This window comes from Microtus oregoni, unplaced genomic scaffold (assembly GCF_018167655.1).
Source record: "Microtus oregoni isolate MIOR12 unplaced genomic scaffold, Mior012 000033F_ref0000390, whole genome shotgun sequence".
NCBI classification, from domain to species: Eukaryota; Metazoa; Chordata; class Mammalia; order Rodentia; family Cricetidae; genus Microtus; species Microtus oregoni.
The window spans coordinates 25,076,198-25,098,272 of NW_024543092.1; the positions used below are offsets into that span (position 1 = coordinate 25,076,198).

Here is a 22,075-nt window from a genome sequence, read left to right on the forward strand (position 1 = left end):
ATGCCCTCCTGACTTTTTCTGCTTCCAGTGATTAGATGAGGTACTCGGGCTTCAGACTTGTATGGAGACAAGCTTTATTAGACCAGGAAGCTAAATAAATAAATAGAATAAATTTAAAAATGGAAAGGATTTGTGTGTGAAAAAATTGTGAGACATCCTTTGAATACCCAGGGAACCTTTCTCTGTTTTGTTTGTTTGTTTGTTTGTTTTGTTTTTCTAGTTTATCTCATGTCATGAAAATGGGAATTTGTAGTAGTGGGGTGCACGCCTTTAATCCCAGCACTAAGAAGGCAGAGGCAGGCAGATTGATTTCAAGGCCAGCCTGTTCTACTGAACAAGTTCCAGGACAACTAGAAACACAGAGAAACCTTATCTTGAAAAACCAAACCAACCAACTAACCAACCAAAGACCCATAAGATAAAACTCAGCTGTTAAGAAAAAATAATAAAAAGGGGCAGCTCAGCAGGTGCAAAGAAATCCAATTAGGTCAAATCAAACCAAATCAAAATGCTTATCGTTTTATTGAGTACGGTGCTCTCAGGTGGCGAAGCATATGAAGAGACAGGAGAGCGGAAAGCCCATGCAAACCCGGATCCATGTGTTTCTCCCTTGGAAACCCACTTAAATACCCTGTGAGAGTATGCTGGGGTTTGGAGTCCAGATTAAAGCAACTCCCATGCCAGGGGCGCTGGGATGGATGCCAGGGGCTGGAGGCTAAGGTCTAGACTTAACAACAGCCAAAAAACAAAACAAACAAAAAAGACAAAAAAAAAGGAAAATGGACATTTTTTTCTGAATATATATATTTTACAGACAGGTTTTCTCTATGTAAAAGACCTAGCTATCATGGAAATTGCTCTATAGACCAGGTCTCGAAATCACAGAGATCCACCTGCTGCTGCCTCCCAAGTGCTGGGATTAAAGGTGTGCCTGCCCAACCATTTTATATTCTTGAGTTTAGAAAAATCAGACTTGTCAGAAGTTTTAGTAGAATAAGTGAGATGTTTAGAGGCTACATTTGTCTTCCTGTGATTGTTGAGGTGTGTTTCTATTGCTATTGGCTTTCTCATTCTTCTTGAAAAGATAGGACTTCTCCCCTGTGTGTGTCCTCTGGTGACTGATGAGGAGTGACTTCCGTGTAAAGCCCCGCCCACACTCCCTGCAAACATAGGGCTTCTCCCCTGTGTGTGTCCTCTGGTGACGGATGAGGACTGACTTCTGTGTAAAGCCCCGCCCACACTCCCTGCAAACATAGGGCTTCTCCCCTGTGTGTGTCCTCTGGTGAAGGATGAGGTGTGACTTCTGTGTAAAGCCCCGCCCACACTCCCTGCAAACATAGGGCTTCTCCCCTGTGTGTGTCCTCTGGTGAAGGATGAGGACTGATTTCACTGTAAAGCCCCGCCCACACTCCCTGCAAACATAGGGCTTCTCCCCTGTGTGTGTCCTCTGGTGACTGATGAGGACTGACTTCTGTGTAAAGCCCCGCCCACACTCCCTGCAAACATAGGGCTTCTCCCCTGTGTGTGTCCTCTGGTGAAGGATGAGGTGTGACTTCTGTGTAAAGCCCCGCCCACACTCCCTGCAAACATAGGGCTTCTCCCCTGTGTGTGTCCTCTGGTGAAGGATGAGGACTGATTTCACTGTAAAGCCCCGCCCACACTCCCTGCAAACATAGGGCTTCTCCCCTGTGTGTGTCCTCTGGTGACTGATGAGGAATGACTTCCGTGTAAAGCCCCGCCCACACTCCCTGCAAACATAGGGCTTCTCCCCTGTGTGTGTCCTCTGGTGACTGATGAGGACTGACTTCTGTGTAAAGCCCCGCCCACACTCCCTGCAAACATAGGGCTTCTCCCCTGTGTGTGTCCTCTGTTGCTCATTGACATTTGACTTATCACTGAAACATTGCCCATGTTCTCCTTCAACTCTTGAGATTTCTGATCCAATAAATGATCTGACTGCATCCTCTGTATTTGTTTTCTGCTCTGTTCTGAGCTCTTCTTCCATAGTTTTCTTACTTTCCTCAGATCTCATGTTTCCTTTGAGTGTGCTGGGAAAGGCTGTTGAAATCTGTCTTGTCCATTTATGCATGGGTTTGGACTTTCCTTTGACATCTTGACTTCTGACCTTGTCATTTTTGTTGTGTGAATCAAAATGTTGCTGTTCCTGAAGCTGATCTGGACTGCGATCCCCTGGTTTGGAGTTTATCCTTGCAGATGCTCCTGGGAAGATTTGAGTGCGATGATTCCATTGCACATGTTGACTAAGGAATTTTGGACTTGAGAAGGCCAAAGAGCACAAAAGACAAGGATGGATCTCTGTCCTTAATTCTGTGAAAATATGAAGTTTTTGGTTAGAGTGAACATAATAAACAAACTGCCTATGCATCTGATTTTTTTTTTGTGGTCAAGCCTATCCCACTACTCAGTCTGCATGTGAACACAAACTCTGCTGGGTTTGATGGTTCATGATTGATCACTTTCAGTTCAAGGACAACCTGGGGTTGGCTATGGGGTGAAATTTTGTTTCAAGACAAACAACAGCCAACACAAATTGTCTCCCATCAGGTGCAAATTGTGAGGGCATTCCCTTATTCCATATTCTACATCTTTTACAGAAATCTATAAAAGGTAACATTACATGTCAGCCAGACTATGGTCGTCCAAGTAGGATCAGAGGCAGTTTTACTTCTGGTCTAAATGGTGCAGTAATGTAGGTGGGTCTTCTTCTATGTGTTGCTTTCATTGGTTAATTAATAAAAAAAAACTGCTTGGCCTGATATGTCAGAACATAGGTGGGTGGAGTAGACGGAACAGAATGCTGGGAGGAAGAAGGCAGTGAGGCAGATGCCATAGCTCTCCTCTCCGATATGGACGCAGGTTAGAATATTCCCAGTAAGCCACCACCTCGTGGTGCTACACACATTAATAGAAATGGGTTAATCAAGATGTGAGAGTTAGCCAGTAAGAGGCTAGAGCTAATGGGCCAGGCAGTGTTTAAATGAATACAATTTGTGTGTTGTTATTTCGGGTGTAAAGCTAGCTGTGCGTGCTCGCCTCATCACTACAGTGCAGCGCTGACCACGCCCTACAAATGACAAGTGTCTTCTATATCCTACCTTACCCCGTTTCACTTACTTAGATCCCTGAGCACCTTTCCCCATGCATTCTCCCCACCTATTTCATTCTATTGAGACACAGTAACACTTCCTGACTTGGGTGGAATTTCCTTTCATGGTTTTTCCTAAGAAGGGAAAAGGATGTATGCATTAAACTGGAGTTCATCCGGGTAGAAGATTGACATCTGTGGGCAAGTAGGTAGATAAAAGCAACACAAGTTAATTTGAAATTGTTTTCTCATTCAAAAATACATATTCAACTGGGAAGTCTCCTGAAGTAGAATTCAGGTTAGAGAAGGCAGAATGTGCTGGGTCCTATTGAATAAAAAACCCTGACTTCTGCTGCCACAGCTTGGCTATAAATTGTCTTTCTCAGTAATCCACAAATCTTAAAATGAAAGTTAATGGTTTCCCTCAGGCTTCACACCAAGTATCCATGCTCATTTCATTTACTCTTAGCCCTCTTCGAATATAACATAAAATCCTGTTTCAAAATATATCCTTAGTCAAATACTATTAGACACACAACTCTTTGTATGCAGTCCTCCTTCCCCCACATCTCCGGAGATTGAAGCAATTGCTAAGGTGATTGTACACTACATTATATTTTAGAAAATCAACCAAAGCATCATTTTAGAATGGAGAACTGAAAACCCCACACTTCATTCTCCACTGTCCTGGAACCAGTCACAAGTGATAAGCTCTACATTAACAGGTTTATGTGCATTTCTCTGTCATCTACTTCCTTCCATTAAGTGATTTCAGCCTGTTCTCAAAAGTTCAAACCTTTCATGCATTGAGCCAGTTACCTCAGCTACTTCCTCTGTGAGACCCTTTGACCAACTGTTAGTTCCTCCCAAATGTTATCTTCCTTCACTGTCCTTTATATTCACCCCTACTCCACAGGTTTCTAAACAGTTTTCCTGGATTACTTTTCTTCAAAGCCAGAGTCAGTTTCTGACTCTGCACAGATCTGTACAAGTATGCATGCTTCCCCAGCTTGTGAGTCAGCTTCCAAAGAGCTGGCATTCAAATCATTTTGTTAATTTTATATTTTTTCCTCCTAACATAAAACCATAATTTACTTGACAACTAATTGATATAATACATGATGACATATTCATATTATTTACCAATAAGAAGGAAATTAAAATAACAAAAAGCACCAGAATAAACCAGTTCAATAAAATAGTTGGTGGGTACTTGAGAACTTTTCTTTTTTTTTTTTTTTTTTTTTTTTTTTGATTTTTCGAGACAGGGTTTCTCCGTAGCTTTTGGTTCCTGTCCTGGAACTAGCTCTTGTAGACCAGGCTGGCCTCGAACTCACAGAGATCCGCCTGCCTCTGCCTCCCGAGTGCTGGGATTAAAGGCGTGCGCCACCACCGCCCGGCGAACTTTTCTTCTTTTGCCTATAATCTTAAAGTCCTTGAAGTAAGAGAGTCAGATATGTATGAATAAAGCGTCAGTATAAACCTAGCCTCAAAACGATGACAAAACCTAGCAAGGGTCAGTGCATGAATCTGTTCCTACAAATCCTCATGAAGTTGTTTCTAAGATGGTTAAAACAGCTGTTAGAACATCTCAAAGAGACAGCAGAAGAAATCTTTAGCTGAGATCAACCAGGAGCAGAATTAAGGCCAGGAAAGAAGGTAGTAGATTTGATTCCAAAGAGAAATTGAAGGAGAGCCTCCTGCAGCCAACCACCAGTTGAGTGTTCACCAGTAAATGGTGAAACTGACTTATTAGCTAGCAACTGACTCTTGCAGAATCTGAATATTTTGGAAACTTGACTAAAGTCTCTTTACTATTGACTGAGCAAATACTGTCTTCAGATGCCGTGAGCAAGCATAAAAAGACTTTTGAGAGGAAGGTCTGTGTAAAAGATCTTCATTCAGTAAGGCATATGGAAATCTCAAGGTTGCAGCAGGTCTCCCAATCCTACTTCTAAGGGATGTGGGAGCAACATTCCAAGAACCAGCAGAGATTTCTTGCTTGTAGAAAACATATTAATGACTGTTCTTCATTGCCTTCGGGCAGACTTCAAGTTGATGTCACATTCAGGAGAAATAGTAACATATCAGATGACTCCCTTAGTCTTTCACCAGGCAACTCCCACCTTTGCTGAAGAGCTCAACTCACAGACAAATGATGCCAAGTCCCTGCACATAAAGCTGTCACCTAAAATTATGGCCAGGAAAAAAAATAACAGAGGAGAGAGATTGCTTCATAATGCTCCTATTAAGGGCAATAACCTTCTGTTGAATGCTTCTTGCAAAGTGGAAATGACCCAAATGTTAAAGATCATGCGGGATGGACACCATTTTATGAAACCTGCAGTCATGGTCACTCAAAAGTAGTGGAATTGCTGCTCCAGCATAACACTTTGGTGACTACCACTTGGCTATCAGAAAAACTTACCATTCCATGATGCAAAAAGAATGGGAAGATGGATACTGTCCTGTGGTGCCTCCAGGAATGCTACTGACATATTTGGTATGTGGCCCATGGGTTATCCAGACTGTCTTAGTCACTGTTCTATTGCTGTGAAGAGACACCATGACTCTTATAGAAGAAAGTATTTAATTGGTAGGCTGACTTACAGTTTTAGAGGTTAGTACAGATGATGTGGGATGTCCTTCTGTATATGTGTTGTTTTTATTGGTTAATGAATAAAGTTACTTTGGCCTAAGGCATGGAAGAATATAGCTAGGATGGAAGAGAGTGATTAAGTATATATAAGAGAGTATATAAGTACATACAGAAAGTATATAAGTATATATAAGAGAGTAGGCAGAGTCCAGGAGATGCCATGTAGCTGCCCAAGGAGACAGACACCAGACCCTTACCAGTAAGTCACAATTTTGTGCCAATACACAGATGAATGTAAATGGGTTAATTTACTATGTTAAGAGTTAGTTAATAAGAAGCCTGAGCCAATAGGTCAGGCAGTGTTGTAATTAATATAGTTTCTGTGTGATTATTTGGGTCTGAGCAGCCAGGAAATGAATAAACAGTCTCCTTTTACATATATTATCATCATGGCAGGGAGCATAGTGGCAGGCATGGCAAGCACGGTACTAGGGAAGCAGTTGAGGGCTACACCTTGATCCTCAGGCAAAGTGAAAGATACTGGGTCTCAAATGGGCTTGTGAAACCTCAAAGTCCATCCCCTCCCATGTGGGAGAATGGTTTGTATTCTGTCAATTATATTTTAAGTAAACACTGATTGGCCAGTAGCCAGACAGGAAGTAGAAGTGGGTCAATTAGAACAGGAGAATTCTGGGAAGGAGGAAGCCCATTCCTCAGGGGTCCTGACCAGACCACAGAAGAAGCAAGGTGTGACTGCCCTGATGAATAAGGTACTGAGTCACATGGCTAACACAGAGATAAGAATAATGGGCTAATAATGGGCTATATACGTTATAAGAGTTAATAAGAAGCCTGAGCTAATGGGCCAATCAGTTTATATCTAATGTAGACCTCTGTGTGATTTCTTTGGGACTTAATCATTGCAGGAACTGGGAAGGACAGAAAACCTCAGTCAACACCCCCCAGTAAAACATTTTCTCTAACAAGGCCACACTCCTAATCCTATCAAAGAGTTCCACTTCCTGATGACTAAGCATTCAAATATGAGCCTGTGGGGGCCATTCTTATTCAAAACACCTCACAGACAATGTGTGATCATTATTGTTGCTACCAGAGAAGAATGAATCATTCTCAACTAACAAGTGATTGGCCATGAATTCTGGGCAGCAAAAGTATGGATGCTTACAGGCAATGAACTTGCTTCTGACCTTCAGAAAACTTGAGAAAGTTCTTAAGAAAAAACAAGAGTGCTGAGTTTGACAGTACAATATCGCATGTAATTGTTCCTGATGATGAAACTCAAAGTACTGTGCCGTGTTTGCTTGGGATTCTCAAATGGATGCTGGCTCCTAAAGTTTGATTGGTTGAAAGCCTGGCTGCAAAGTACATGGACAGAAGAAAAAGTACAAAGTTCCTGAAGATCCACAGAGGAGCCAGCAACAGAAAGTCAGAGCTGTTTGATGGAAGCTACTTTCTCTGAAGAGAATCAAACATCGTCCAAACAGAACCACGTTCTTATGCCCATGACTACAGCAGGGACAGTGTAACAGCAGGAAGCCCAACTCTGACTGACACAACTCTGAAATGTCAATACAGTTGTGTGTCATGCCAATCCTGATTCTGATCATGGCTTCTGTACTAAATCCATCATCTATGAAGATCTGTTTCACTGTTGTCCAGAAAGGGGTTGGCAAGGAGGGCAAAGTCTGGATGGCTCCTTCCACCTGGCACATCAGCTGTGTAATAGCCTTTGAATTGCTTCCTCTTGACAGGTGAATGTCATATCAGGTGAAGATTTTCATGTGAACATACATGGTTTGTGGGATATATTTGGTCTTTCACATTCTTATGGATAGGTAGAACCATCCACATTTCTCCTCTCTTAATTACAAAATAAAATAATTGACACTAGATTGGGAACTCATGTAGATACCCAAACTGCTTTTAAGGCTTTTTTTGTTCTCTTGAGGGAGGATGGGGCTCATCGGTAAAGTCTTCATGAGCCATGCATGAGGCACAGGGTTCCACATTGGGAACTACAAAGATGTTCTCACTTTACAAGTGGCCTGTGGCTTTTGATTGATCATGTGTCCTAGTTAGGGTGGCTATTGTTGTAATGAAACACCACGACCAAAACAACATGGGAAGGAAAGGATTTATTTCAGCTTAAACATCCAGGTAACAGTCCATCACTGAGGGAAGTCGAAGCAGGACCCTAGAGTTAGGAGCTGATATAGAGGACATTGCGAGGAGTGCTTACTGGCTTGCTCAGCCTGTTTTCTTATAGAACCCAGGACCCACAATGGACTGGGCCCTCATGTGTCAGCCACTAATTAAGAAAATGCCCTACAGGGTAGCCTGAAGCCTGATCGTAGGGAGGCATTTTCTCAATTGAGGCTCCCTCCTCTCTGATGAATCTAGCTTGGGTCAAGTTGACATAAAACTAGCCAGCACATCATATCTTTCAGTTTTATCAGCATCCATCAAAGATTAATAAGTGAGATGACATCAGAACTACTTCCTACCTCTGTAAGTGTTCTATTATTAATTTAGCATCCTTTAGTAAACAAAATATCGTCAGATGATTTATTCCACCTTTGTTATGATAATAGAACATATATCTAAATGTGTCGTCATAGATGACACATTCTATCTACAGTGATCTTTTTCTTACATTCTGTTTTAGTTTCTTATATTTTCTTGGACTTTCTTCACATTTATTTATTTTTAAAATCTTGTGTATGTATTAGGAAATCATGATTTGAACCATTGAATGGTAGAGGTAAAATCAGCAGTAAGCTCACGGTACATGCTTTTATTGTGTACATTTGTTGTCTACTGTGTATTTGTGCACACCTCTATTTTCTGTAACTTGTTTTAGTGTTGTCATTTCTTAGAAAGTCTTACCAGTTTAGAATTTGTCAAACATCAGTTCGTTAGATTAGAATCAATCCGTTTGGGGTAAATCTTTCTGGGCATTAGTAAAATATGTAAAGATTTAATCCCCTCTCTATTTGTTTTTCTTTTGTTTCTTTCACTCCCTTTTTCCTTTCCTCACTTTTGTGATACTGGTTATGGAAGTCAGAGTCTTGTGCACGCTAGGCAATTACCTATCACAGAGCTATATCCGCAGCTAAGTTTTGATTTTTTAAAAAGATTTATTTATTTATTAAGTATGCAGTGTTCTGGGATGTATGCCTTCATGCCACAAGAGGGCAGCAAATCTCATTACAGATCGCTGTAAGCCACCATGTGGTTGCTGGGAATTGAACTCTGGACCTCTGGAAGAGCAAGCAGTCAGTAATCTTAACCTCTGAGCCATCTCTCCAGCCCCTTCTTTTCTTCTTTTGAAAGTAAGGGGTGGAGGCCTTACACATGCCAGGCAACACCCAATCCTGTATTTATTTTGACACAGTCTTGCTAAGTTAGTTATGTTGGTCTTGAAGTCGCCCAGTTTTAATTTCTTTATAAAGTTGTTAGTTTGGTGGGTAGGCAAAAGTTGGCGATTTTTCAATTCACATCATTTCACCATATCCTTCAAAAGCCATGGACATAAATATAGAGGTATGAGTAAGAAGAACTTCCTCTTGATACTGAAGTAGTCAAGGCAAGGTGGGAGGGAACCACCTGAGCATGTACACACTGGCAGCTTACCCTGTCTGTCCTACGTAGTCTCGTTGTGAGTGGACAGGAGCTGTACTTCTAAAATGTTTTCAATGAAGAGGATTCTTTGATGAATCTTACCAGAAATCAAAGTGTTTGTAGTACTGATTTTTTAGAAAGAAGGATTGAGAGAACCACTGTTTTGTTGTCAGGAGCAGAACAAGGCAGCTTGACAACCACTGGGTAGAAGTGCCCCAAATCAGAACATCACAGGATGTGAAGTCAATCATTTCAAGTTTCACTTACTATATAAAGTCTGAGATTCTGCTTGTTATTTGAAAATATACCTTGCATTAATCCTCCTTGACATACTGCTTTTTCATGTCAAGAGGTATATTACATGAACGTAACAGTATTTTCCTGATATTAGCTTTTCAAGGTGAACAGTTTTGAATGTTACAGTTCTTTTCCCTGTTTGACTCACATTTCATTCTGAATCTGGGGTGGGGTGGGTAACATCTGGATTAAGCCATGTAAAATCAGGAGATTTGAGTTGTAGTTTGTTATTGTTTGCTTTTTGTTTTTCCAAGACAGGGTTTCTCCCTGTAGTCCCGACTGTCCTAGAACTTGCTCTGTAGACCAGGCTGGCCTCGAACTCACAGAGCTCTGCCTGCTTTTATCTCCCAAGTGTTGGGATTAAAGATGTGATCCATCACTGTCTGGTGAGTTGTTGTTTTTGGTTTTTCAATTTATTCTACCTCTGAGTGGGATAAATATGTTGTATCTAGGGTCTCATTTGTGGATGGGGTTTGTGTCTGTTCCTTGCTGTGGATTCCTGTTTCTAAAAATGACTTTGAGGAATCCTGTTCATGTTTAATTTCTTTCTTTCTTTCTTTCTTTCTTTCTTTCTTCTTTCTTTCTTTCTTTCTTTCTTTTCTTCTTCTTCTTCTTCTTCTTCTTCTTCTTCGTCTTCTTCTTCTTCCTTCTTCTTCTTCTTCTTCTTCTTCTTCTTCTTCTTCTTCTTCTCTCTCTCTCTCTCTCTCTCTCTCTCTCTCTTTCAAGATAGGGTTTCTCTATTTAATACAGGCTGTCCTGAAACTCACTCTGTAGACCAGGCTGTCCTTTAACTCAGAGATCCACCTGCCTCTGTCTCCCAAGTTCTAGGATTAAAAGTGTGCTTATGTTTCATTTTCTTGCCTCACCCTGCCTCTCTCATTTCCCCGGCCCTTTTTGCTACTAGTATTACTGAGTGCCCTAGATGCTGATTTTTATGCAGTTTGTTTATGGTAAGCTTTTTAACAGTTGAGGTGTGTCTCCTAGAGAAGTGCTTGAAATTTTCATTTTTCTCCAATGGATTTAAACTTCACTTTTGTTTACTATAAATCATTAAAAAAAAGTTGAAACACAAAAATTTTCAAGGAGAATTCCTTCTTTTCTTTGTTTTCTTTTTAAGGAACCACAGCAGTGCCTACCTCTTCCTGTTGTGAGTCCTTTCTTCCTCTTGCTTCCCCACTGAATGCCCAGTTCCTGGCCATACTCATCCCCATACCAGACCAGAAGCTCACAACCTGGTCTGATGACCCGGCAAGTTCGATAGAAGATCTGTCTGTGGTACTGAAAGGCCACCAGGTTCTGCTCCTCATCATCCCGGGCACAGTTCACATACCTAGAGACAAAAGGAAGGTTCCTATCTGCGTCTAGCCCCTTAATCGTGCTTCATACCTCCATGCTCCTATATTTTCACTCTCCCACTCTCTTTTCATAGAACCCTATGTTCTCACCTATCTCTTTCATAATGTTATGTACATCCTAGTTCCAAGTCCTGCCACTCTGCCCCAGAGCCCTTTCTTTCCCCAAGAGCCCAGCTTTCAAAGCTGTTTCAGACTTCTAACTTTACTGGAGACAAAGCAGTGACTGTCTGTTTCTCTGAACTCTCAATCTCCCAGTTTATACCTTAGAGCTTGGCACCAGTCATGTACTCTGTTTCTAGAGTCTTACATTTCATCCTACACTGACTCCCAGTTTCTTTGAAAGTTCTCCCTGCTACCTGCCCAGTTTACCATAGAACCTGAGAGGTCTCTTAGCGGGACAACACAGAAAATAGGGCTAAAGATATGGCTCAGTTGGAGGAATGCCCACCCATATTCACAAAACACAGGGCTCCAACCCCAGCACCACATAATAGTGGATATGGTGGTGCATGCCTATAATCTGGAAATGCGGTCAGAGAGATAACAAATTTAATTAATCCTCTACTACATAGGGAGTTTAAGGAGAACCTATGTTACTTTGTCTTAAAAGGAAAGACAACAGAAAAACAGTAGTTTAATTAGACTTTCTATCTTCTAATCAAATAAGACTCACTCACAGAAAAAGGCTGGGGCACACAGTATCCGAACCTACACCCTTCCAGAACCCAGTACAGATGTCTTTGAAGCTAAGGACATTTCCTGCCCTCACAGACGGAATGTCCTTCGTTATTTCAGCACTGTGTATTTCTCAAAAAAAAAAATAGAAGACTTACAGCCAAACTTTCCTATAGTAAAATATCTGTAACATGTCTCTTGTAAGGACACAAGTTGTATGATCTGCTCAAGTAATCAAATCTGTTTTCTGAACTGGAACATGAAATAAATGCTTCATAAATATTGAATAAATTATAAACCCAGTGTCTTCAATGAGTGTAAGCTCATTAAAGTTTGCTCAGTATTCCAATTTTGCTGAGCAGATTTGTGCTTTGATAAAAGCTAATGATAGTATTAGTAACTTATTTTTTTCCTGACTGTTAACAAAATGAAAAAATATTGTGCACAGAAGAGAAAAGCATAGTATGAGAACCATAAAGGGTGTCATGATGAAAGAGAAAGGGATAAGTTTTGTGGGTGACAGCCTTTCTTGGAGCCCAGAGGTCTGACAGCCTTACCTCATCCAGTTGGCTTGGGACTCATCCTGCCCATCCACATACTCATAGCAGTTTCTCCCCTTGGTGATCTGAGTTTCAGAAAAAAAGATGTGTTAAGGCTCTGGGATGACAACAGTGAAATCATGTCACTCCACCCCCATCAGTGCTTCCTGAGCTTTGGACTCTGCCACTTAACGGGGCCCCACATGATGCTTTGGATCTTGTGCACATCTGTTCTCTTTGTCTCTGTGCCACCATATTCCTACTCACCCTCAGATCCTGAATCAGGACCTCCGTGATTGTACAAAGACCATCAGTACACAAAATTAGGCATGTGGCCCCTGTCCATGTCTTAGTATCTCATACCAGAAGCACAGGAAGGAAGTGGAGAGACTGAGGATGCATTTCTCACCAGCCAGGAGTAGCCACTGTTGGCTGCCTCTTCATCGTCTGTGATCTGGCCTTTATAGGGGCCAAAGTGCAGGCCCACGGGCAGGTCAGACGCTTCATTCCATACTCCAAGTCCAGCCTCAGGGATGCCGGATGGACCAATTCTCAGTCCAGGGGGCAGACTGAGGACTGAGCGGTTAGGATGCCCCCTGTCCACTTCACTGTCTTTTATAAATATAGGAAGCCCATGGTTGGGACAACTGTTGATGAAGAAATTCTGGCACTTCTCGCAATCTAAGATAAGAACAGCAGGGATTAGGGGAGGTGTATGAACATTTCCAGATCTAAAGGTCTTCAGAAAGACCATGGCACCCATGTCATTTCCTCTCAGTTTGAATCTAAGTCACTTAGTTTAACCAAATTTAACGCCCATGTTTAATAGATGGACGTCCTGGGTGACCAGGAGCATGGCAGGGGGAAGACAGAGGGGGCGCACATGCAATCCTAAAACCACATTTTCCTTTTTACAGCATGAGCCTAAATACCCAGTGGGAGTGGTCCTGACCCTCCCCAGGGAGGGGTCAGCGCTTGGCAGGCTAGGATGACATTAACAGTCACTACAGTAGATATAATCTAAACTCCAAATGACCAGATGAATCATCCCAGGACATAGCAGCCTTCTACATGAGAAGGTCTTGATGGACACTTACAGAGGTAGTCATCATCCTGGGGCTCGCCCACCTCTTCATAGGCAAGGTCCTTCCTCTCTCGCAGACTGTACATCTTCACTTCAGCCTTCTTTCTCCTTGGTTCTGGGTTGGAGGACAAAGGAGAGTAAAAGTTTGTGGACCTGGAGCATTTATCCCTGTTTCTTCAGAAAATCTAAAATTTGGGTCTGGAGAGAAGATGGGTCAGCAGTTAAAGCACTTGCTGCTCTTGTTTAGAACCCAGGTTTGGTTACCAGCACCCACACAGTGGAGTGGTAGCTCTAGGTAATCAAACACTCTCTTCAAGTCTCTGCAGGAATAAGGCATGTAAATGACACACATACACATATAAAAATAAATCTTTAAAAACTAAAATTTATTTTTAAAAAATTTAAAAGAAAATGTGAAATTTATTGCCATAAAATTATCTTTTACCATTCTATATACTCTGATTCCACTTTATCTTTCTGTTTAAAGAAGCTAAGTTTCTGTCTTCAACTGACTACAGATGCCTAATCTAATTTTTTGGGGGGCGTTTCAAGACAGGGTTTTTCTGTGTGTAGCTTTGGCTGTGCTGGAACTTGCTCTGTAGACCAGGCTGGCCTTGAACTCATAGAGACCCACCTGCCTCTGCCTCCTGAGTGCTGGGATTAAAGGCGTGCACCACCACCACCAAGTGCCTAATCCAATTTTAATTTCTGACTTTTCAGGTTTAATTTCTACATGCCCACATTTTTCTACTAAAAACGTTTATTCACATATTGATTCATTTAGAAAATATTTATTGAGGGCACGCTAAAGATTAGGCATTGAACAAAGCCTGGGCACACAGCATTGAGAGAATTTGGTTCCTATTGCCACAGAGAAGATTTATTGGATATTGCTGTGGAATAATCCTTCTGTACAGTATTAAAATGTGTTTCTCTCATTGTTAATAAAAAGCTGACTGATCAATAGGCAGGATTTTTGGGGCAGAGAGAATGCTGCTAAAAAGAAGTTCAGAGCCAAAGGAGTCACCATCCAGACACAAAGAAGAAACAGGAGGTGCAATATGAAAGAGAGGTAACATCATGTAACAGAATGTCATTAATATAAATTATTAATTTATATTAATTAATATAAATTATTAATTATATTATATTAATATAAATTATATTGATATAAATTAATTTATATAATATTTATTATCATATTAATATAAATGGGTAAATTTAAGTTGCAAGAGTTAATTAGTAACAAGCCTGAGCCATTAACCAAGGATTTATAATTACTATTAAGTCTCCAGGTTGGTTATTTGGGAACTGGTTGATGGGAAAGAAAAGTCTGCATACAGACACTTTGCCTGGATCAGATATTTTATGCTTCACTTGCTGTTTTAAAGCATCACAGGAGCTACTATAGCTTTATTTCCACACAATAACACTCAGAAGGTCACAGATTACTGCTGTGGGATAATGCTCTTGTATACACTATAAATATTTGTCACTCATCTTAGTTTAATAAAATGCTTATTGGCTAGTAGCCAGGCAGGAAGTATAGGCGGGGCAACCAGGCTAGGAGAATTCTGTGAAGACGAAAGGCAGAGTCAGTCACGAGCCAGATGCAGAGGAAGCAAGATGAGAATGTCTTACTGATAAATGGTAACAAGCCATGTGCTAAACATAGATAAGAATTATGGGTTAATTTAAGTTGTAAGACTTAGTTAATAATAAGCTTGAGCTAACAGGCCTAACAGTTTATAACTGATATAAGCATCTGTGTGTTTCTTTGGGACTGAATGGCTACAGGACCAGGCAGGACAGAAACTTCCATTACCATATTGCCCAAGCCCTGGTACCTCCTTGTGAATAACAGCCCAAGTGTATGCCTTTAAAATCAATGTCCTGACACAGTGTTCAATAGCATTCCCACTCCCAAAGCTTAGACAAGACCAAGCTCAGAACTATCTGAAGTTCCCTACACAGACCGTTCTAGACCATTCTCATCAACCTTCCTAGGTAACCTAGAGAGATTAAAGTTCCCAAATTATTTACTCTTACTTGGTTTTTGTCCAGAGTGCTGTCCAGAGGCATTTCCTTCTCCAGAAGAAGACACTGGTTTCTGGGCAAGTTCTGAACCACTTGTATCCAGCAAATTTTCTATTCCAGGCACTTTCTTCACATTAGATTCACTACTTAATGGCATTCCAGGCACTTCCTTTAATTAGAGGCACATATAAAAACACAACAGGCATTTCTGTAGCTCTTTATGATTTTCCACATATTTTCAGGTGTTACTTTAGTTAATGTGTGAAAAATTCTTGGACACGTGTGAACTGTCTGAATAAGAAAGAGAAAAAGAAGAACCTAAATGGGCTGCAAATCTAGGGCAAGAGGCCATATCCTAGGCTCTCTCCATTCAGGCTTCTTTCAGGCTGGAGGGAGGGATACTTGGGAAGGCTAGTTAGAAAGCCAACGAAGTTGGTGAATGAAGAGATTAAGTCTTACAGAGAGAAATAGGGCATAAAGCAGGAGATACTTGATGAGATGTGAAATGTAGAAAACGAAGGAAAGGTAAAACAGGCCTGTAAAGGGAAGTGACAGCAGAAGCGTAACTCTGGGAATAGAGTGAAGAGAGGCTCAGCAAAAATGTACTTATACAACCTAGTGTTGCTGAAATTGCAAAGTGGTGTGTTGGAAGTAGCTGACTCTGGAATTAGGTTGTTTGAGACAGGGTCTCATTTTGTAGGGTGGCGTCAAACTCACAGGATTCCTCCTACCTCAGCCACTCAAGTGTTTGAACCACAGATCTGTGCCATCATGCTTAGGTTGACTCTAGAATTAGATTAATTAGGGCCGGAGAGATGGCTCAGTGGTTAAGAGCATTGCCTGCTCTTACAAAGGTCCTGAGTTCAATTCCCAGCAATCACATGATGGCTCACAATCATCTGTAATGAGGTTTGGTGCCCTCTTCTGGCCTTCAGGCATACACACAGAGAGAACATTATACACATAATAAATAAATAAATATTAAAGAAAGAAAAAAGAATTAGTTAGTTCTTGCACTAATTTTTCCAGAAAATTCACTAATTTTCTCAATCATAAATGTGTATACACACTAATTGTTCATTTTAAAGATTTATTTTCATTTCCATGTGTGTGTGTGTGTGTGTATGTGGAGTGTGAAGTTCTGTCAGGGTCAGAAAAAGGCATTCAATCTCTTGGAGTTGGAGCTAATTGCAGCTTTGAACTGCCCTGTTAGAAACAAAGCACAGGACCTCTGGAAGAACAAGAAATGCTCTTAACACAGAGCCTTCTCTCCAGACTCCATAATGCTAATTTTTTTTGTGATACTGAATAGAACACGTGCAATTGAATACAATATTAATATGAGATTAATGGCTTTTCTGATATTTTTTCCCGCAGATGACATTTCGATGGAATAATGTCTGCCTTATATGGAAGTCTTACATCATTTTCTCTTTCAGGACTCACTATATCACTGTGTACCCATGGCTGACCTGGGACTCCTTATGTAGACTAAGCTGGCATCAAACTCACAGGAGTCCTTCTGACACCGTTTCCCACATAATTATGGGCATGCACCACCATACCTGATTAAGTCATTTTCCTTTTTTTTAAAATTTGTTTTTATTTTCTGTGGATTCTTGTTATGTCTATGTGAGGGTGTTGGATCCCCTGGAACTGGGGTTACAGACGGTTTTGAACTGCCATGATGATGCTGGGATTGAACCTGGGACCTCTGGAAGAGCAGGCGATGCTCTTAACCACTGAACCATCTTTCCAGCCCCTTAAGTCATTTTTTAAATTTGTGTACCTCTTCCTGCCAAACTTCAATATTCTTTTTTTAAAAAATATTTATTTATTTATTTGTTATGTATACAATATTCTGTCTGTGTGTATGTCTGCAGGCCAGAAGAGGGCACCAGACCTTATTACAGATGGTTGTGAGCCACCATGTGGTTGCCGGGAATTGAACTCAGGATCTTTGGAAGAGCAGGCAATGCTTGCAACCACTGAGCCATCTCTCCAGCCCCCAAACTTCAATATTCTTAGGGCTGAGAGCTGCTCTTTCTTATCAGAATGAGTCTCTATGAGAAGAGCATCACATCCCCTTTATCTGTGGCATCCAAAGTAAAATCCTCTCCATATCTGTAAACTACCCTTAGAGTATATTTGTGTATTTCCCATTTGACATAGCACTAAAAAACTGAGGTAGAAGCACTGAGGTGTGTGCCGTGAAATGGCTAACGCCATGACTTTACTAAGTTGTAAAGACCTTGTGCATGCTTTAGAGAAAGAATTCTGAAATTGACTGCACCCCTACTTGCTATGATCTTAGGCATTATTACTGGATATTTCAATTCCTTATCTATAAAGTAGTTATAACTTACTCCCTGTCTCAAAGGGTTTGCCAATTTAAAATGTTTACAATCTGAAATACTGTGAAAATAAAACAAGTCCAGTTGCTATTGTTGACGTTCTTATTGATTTAAATGATGACGAGAGCAGATGCAGAGGAGACTAGGAAGCAGCAGTTCCCAGGGTGCTCTAAGCCTCTTCTCTTATCTGTGCTTTCTTGTGTGTAGGATTTGGAGAGGACTTACCTTCTGCTGTTTGGTGTGCTTCACTCGGAAAGGCACCCAAGGAGGACTAACTGAAAAGTGATGAGAAATCACTGTTTTGGTTTTGATGCTTATTTTTACATGTGGGATACTCAGCAAGAACAGAGAATTCTGAATAATTGAATGAAGACTTCAAGGAGGACCCATGGGTGATATGGAAATTGGTTTAGAAATATTATTAACCCTATTTTCTATTGGGGGCATTGCTGATTTTTTTTTAAGTTTATTCAAAAGTAGACAAAACTCATCTTCTCTTTGTGTTCATAAGATATCTATTGCATTTATGTTCAAATAAATAAGTCGATAGACCTGAGAAAAAGAAGAAAAAAAACTAAATAAAGCAGAACAAGAAGAAATTAAGTACACATAAAAAAGTCATGCAATCAAAGGACATTTTCAGTATCATCCTCAACAGTGAAAAGTTGGAAATCTTCCTCTATGGTTACAGCAGGCATCAAAGATTCCCATTCTTGCTATCTCTCCTTAACATAATACCAACAATCCTGGTTAGAATAAGTAGGCTAAAAAAAGAAAGAAAAAAAGAGAGAAATACAACTCAAAGCCAGGTGCCTTTAATCCCACTCGGGAGGCAGAGGCCAGCCTGATCTACAAAGTTCTAGGAGATTCAGGGCTCTTACACAGAGAAACCCTCCCTCGAAAAGAAAAAACAAAAAAACAAAAAACAAGTTGTCAGGTGGTGGTGGTGCACACCTTTAATCTCAGCAGAGGCAGGCAGATCTCTGTGGTTTCAAGGCCAGTCCAATCTACAAAGTAAGTTCCAGGACAGACTCCAAAGCTACACAGAGAAACCCTGTCTTGAAAAACCAAAACCAAAACCAAAAAAAAAAAAAGAGAGAAAGAAATAAAAAATAAAACAAGAGCCGGGCGATGGTGGCGCACGCCTTTAATCCCAGCACTCGGGAGGCAGAGGCTGGCGGATCTCTGTGAGTTCGAGACCAGCCTGGTCTACAGAGCTAGTTCCAGGACAGGCTCCAAAGCCACAGAGAAACCCTGTCTCAAAAAAAAAAAAATAATAATAAAACAAGGAAGAAATATAAGTCATCTTAACTTGAAAAGAAAGAAGTAATTTTATAAATTACATTGTCTTTTATACAGAAATCCCTTAAGGTTCCACTAAGAATTGAAGGATATAAAATAAACACTTAAAAATCAGTTGTGTTTTTATACATGCACAATAACAATAAACAATCCAGGGAGGAAAAAAATTTAAGCACATCTAAAAGGTTAAAAAAATAAAATATTTAGTCATAAATTTAGCCAAGGATTTAAAATATTTGGACACCAAAAATAATAAAACATTACTAAAAGAAATTAAAGACTCAAATAAACAGAAAAATAGCCTGTGTTCATGGCTTATAAAACAATATTACAAAAGTTTCTATTACCTCAAATGACCTACAGATTAAATGTATTCATTACCAAAATGCCAATGTCATATTTTGCTGAATTAAGAAAATATCAAAATTGGGGGCTAGAGAGATGGCTCAGAAGTTAAGAGCACTGATTGCTCTTCCAGAGGTCCCGAGTTCAATTCCCAGCAACCACACCAGATCTCATTGCAGATGGTTGTGAGCCACCATGTGGTTGCTGGAAATTGAACTCAGGACCTTTGGAAGAGCAGGCAATGCTCTTAACCGCTGAGCCATCTCTCCAGCCCAAAATCTTTTTTTTTTTTTAAAGAAAATATCAAAGTTAATATAGGATCTTAAGGGAATATCATGAAAAAGAACAAAGCTTAAGATGACTCAACACGGGTTTAAGAACCACACTTAAGGCAAGATACTCTATAAAATCATTAGAAGAAAACTAGACAAAAATCTTCGTAACATTGGAAATGTAACTGATTTCCTGGATATAATACCAAAAACAGAAACAGAAACAAAGATTACATTAATCTTAATATCAAACGAAACAACTGAATGAAAAGATAACCTAATGACTTGAAGAAGGTATTTGCAAAGACTATATATAATAAGGGGTTAATTTCTAGACTACATAAAGGACTCCTACAACTCAATAACCACAGAATCAATACAAAATAATCTAAAAATAGATGATTAGCTTCGTTTGTTTTTCCCAAATCAACTATTTTTATATATAAGTTCTATTTCCTAATATTATATTTGGAAGTTAATTACAATAAGGTGACCCTGGGAGTGGCCCCATGATGACATTAGTTCTTTCCTAGGTAGGAAGAGATGCTTTTCACTTCTACCAGCCACGAACACACAGAGTTCATGTGAACATACAACGAAGATCTTCTGCACTCACAGAAGGAAGTCCTTGTTGAAACCTGACCAGGGTGGCCCCCTCATGTTGGGTTTCTGGCCTCCAGAACAGCAGAAATATATTTCTGCTTCAAAACTTAGTTAGTGCCTGATGGTTTGTCATGCAGCTTCAGCTGATTAATTAATACAATGACGAAAGGATTTGAACACACACTTCTACAGATACCTAAGAGGTGATCAACACAACTGATCATTGGGGAAAGGAAAATTAAAATCCCAGTGACATATCTTTACTCTTCAGGATGCTTACTTATTAAAAAAAACTCACAAGAAGTAAAGGCAAGGATGAGGACAAACATAAAATGGTGCAGCTCTCATAAATCGTAAGTCCCTCCAAAATTAAAGTAGAATTACTTTATGATTCAATCTGATTTCTTTATGTACATATAAAAAGTGAAAAGATCTTGAACATTTTCACATCCATGGTCATATCAGCATTATTCATAATGAGCAAGAAATAGACTAGACACTAGGTCAGGAGCTTGTGCTAACTTTCTGGGTTTGACATTTCTGTTGACGCCCAGATTTGTATATATTCATGCTTATTGTATATATAAATAGTACACAATTTTCAGATATTTTAAAATATATAGGGATAGCTTCTTACTATATTTTGCCTTGCATCTTTTTTGTTTGCTGATCTTTGAGTCTTGGGCGGGGGAACCCAGTTTTCAGAAGCTAATTCTGAGACATTTCTGAAACCTAAATCTGGCCTGGTTTCAAACGGGTACCTCTATCCTCCTGACCCCTCACCTTGCTGCTTGGGTGTCCATTCTTCATCAGAATCCTCACTGTCTTCTATCTGGGGCCTGATGGCTTGCCTTTGGTAACACATGAAAGCTGGTTTAGGGGCTTTGAGACCTGAAAAGAAGCAAAACGTTCCTCTTAAAAAGGAAGCAGGCCCTAGAGGAAGGAACAAAAGAAACATCACAAGGCCCAGTGGGCTCTGGATTCACACACACACACACACACACACACACACACACACACACACGTCCTCTAAGCTTGTCTCCATGGGAATTGGAGACTTGCATTTTACCTAGGCTGATCTCAAGACTTCTCGTTACCTATAGAAACCAGCATTTTATAATTCTTTTTCACGTTCCTATAGCGAATTTTCTCCCACTCTCCCATCTCTGCCCATTCTTCTTTGGAGAAGTATATGGAAATATCTTTGAACTCATCTTTGACCTGGAACAAAAAATAAGAACAAAAAACAGAACGTGCAGGGCAGAGCATGGGGCCCTGGGGTGGTCTCAGCGATCAAATTTTCTTGCCATTCCCAGAAGCTCGTTTAGGCAAACGCTGGATGTTACTGCTGATAAAGCAGTTGCTGAGGAGCCTTTTAGCCTCTCACATATCAGGACACCATCCTGTCACAGGAAAACCAGTGCGGTGGTGCAGGCCAGGAGTCTGTGGTCCCTCTGCACACACACTGCATGATACTTCCGGCTCTAGGACAACCTTGTACCTTGGGCTTCCACTCGAGTCTCGCTGCATCTCCCTCCTGACTATTCTCTTCCAGTTTGTGGGTGCTCATGGTTCAGGACATTTCCCTGGGGAGGTCCAGGCTCCTGTGGTCCTACGAATGGAGAGTAACCAAGACTCATAGGAAAGTAGGGAGGCCCAGCAGCACAACGGAAATGTCTGCAGGCAGGAATCCATGCAAGCCAACACAGCTGGTTTTTGTTTGTTTGAGCCTCTGTGGGCTAAGAAGGCACAGTGGATCTAGTCTGAGCCTTAAACCCAGAAGCCGATCCCACTTCCGGGTTAGGGCCTGTGTTAGCAAGTGGAGGATTCCCCTCCACATGTGTGGAATGGGGTTCCAGTTCCGC

At 40.7% G+C, this 22,075-nt stretch overlaps 1 pseudogene; it reads right to left on the bottom strand.

Annotated features, from left to right (window-relative positions):
• Positions 1-2,028: 2,028 nt before the first annotated feature.
• Positions 2,029-21,792, bottom strand: LOC121466335 (annotated as a pseudogene).
• Positions 21,793-22,075: the final 283 nt, after the last annotated feature.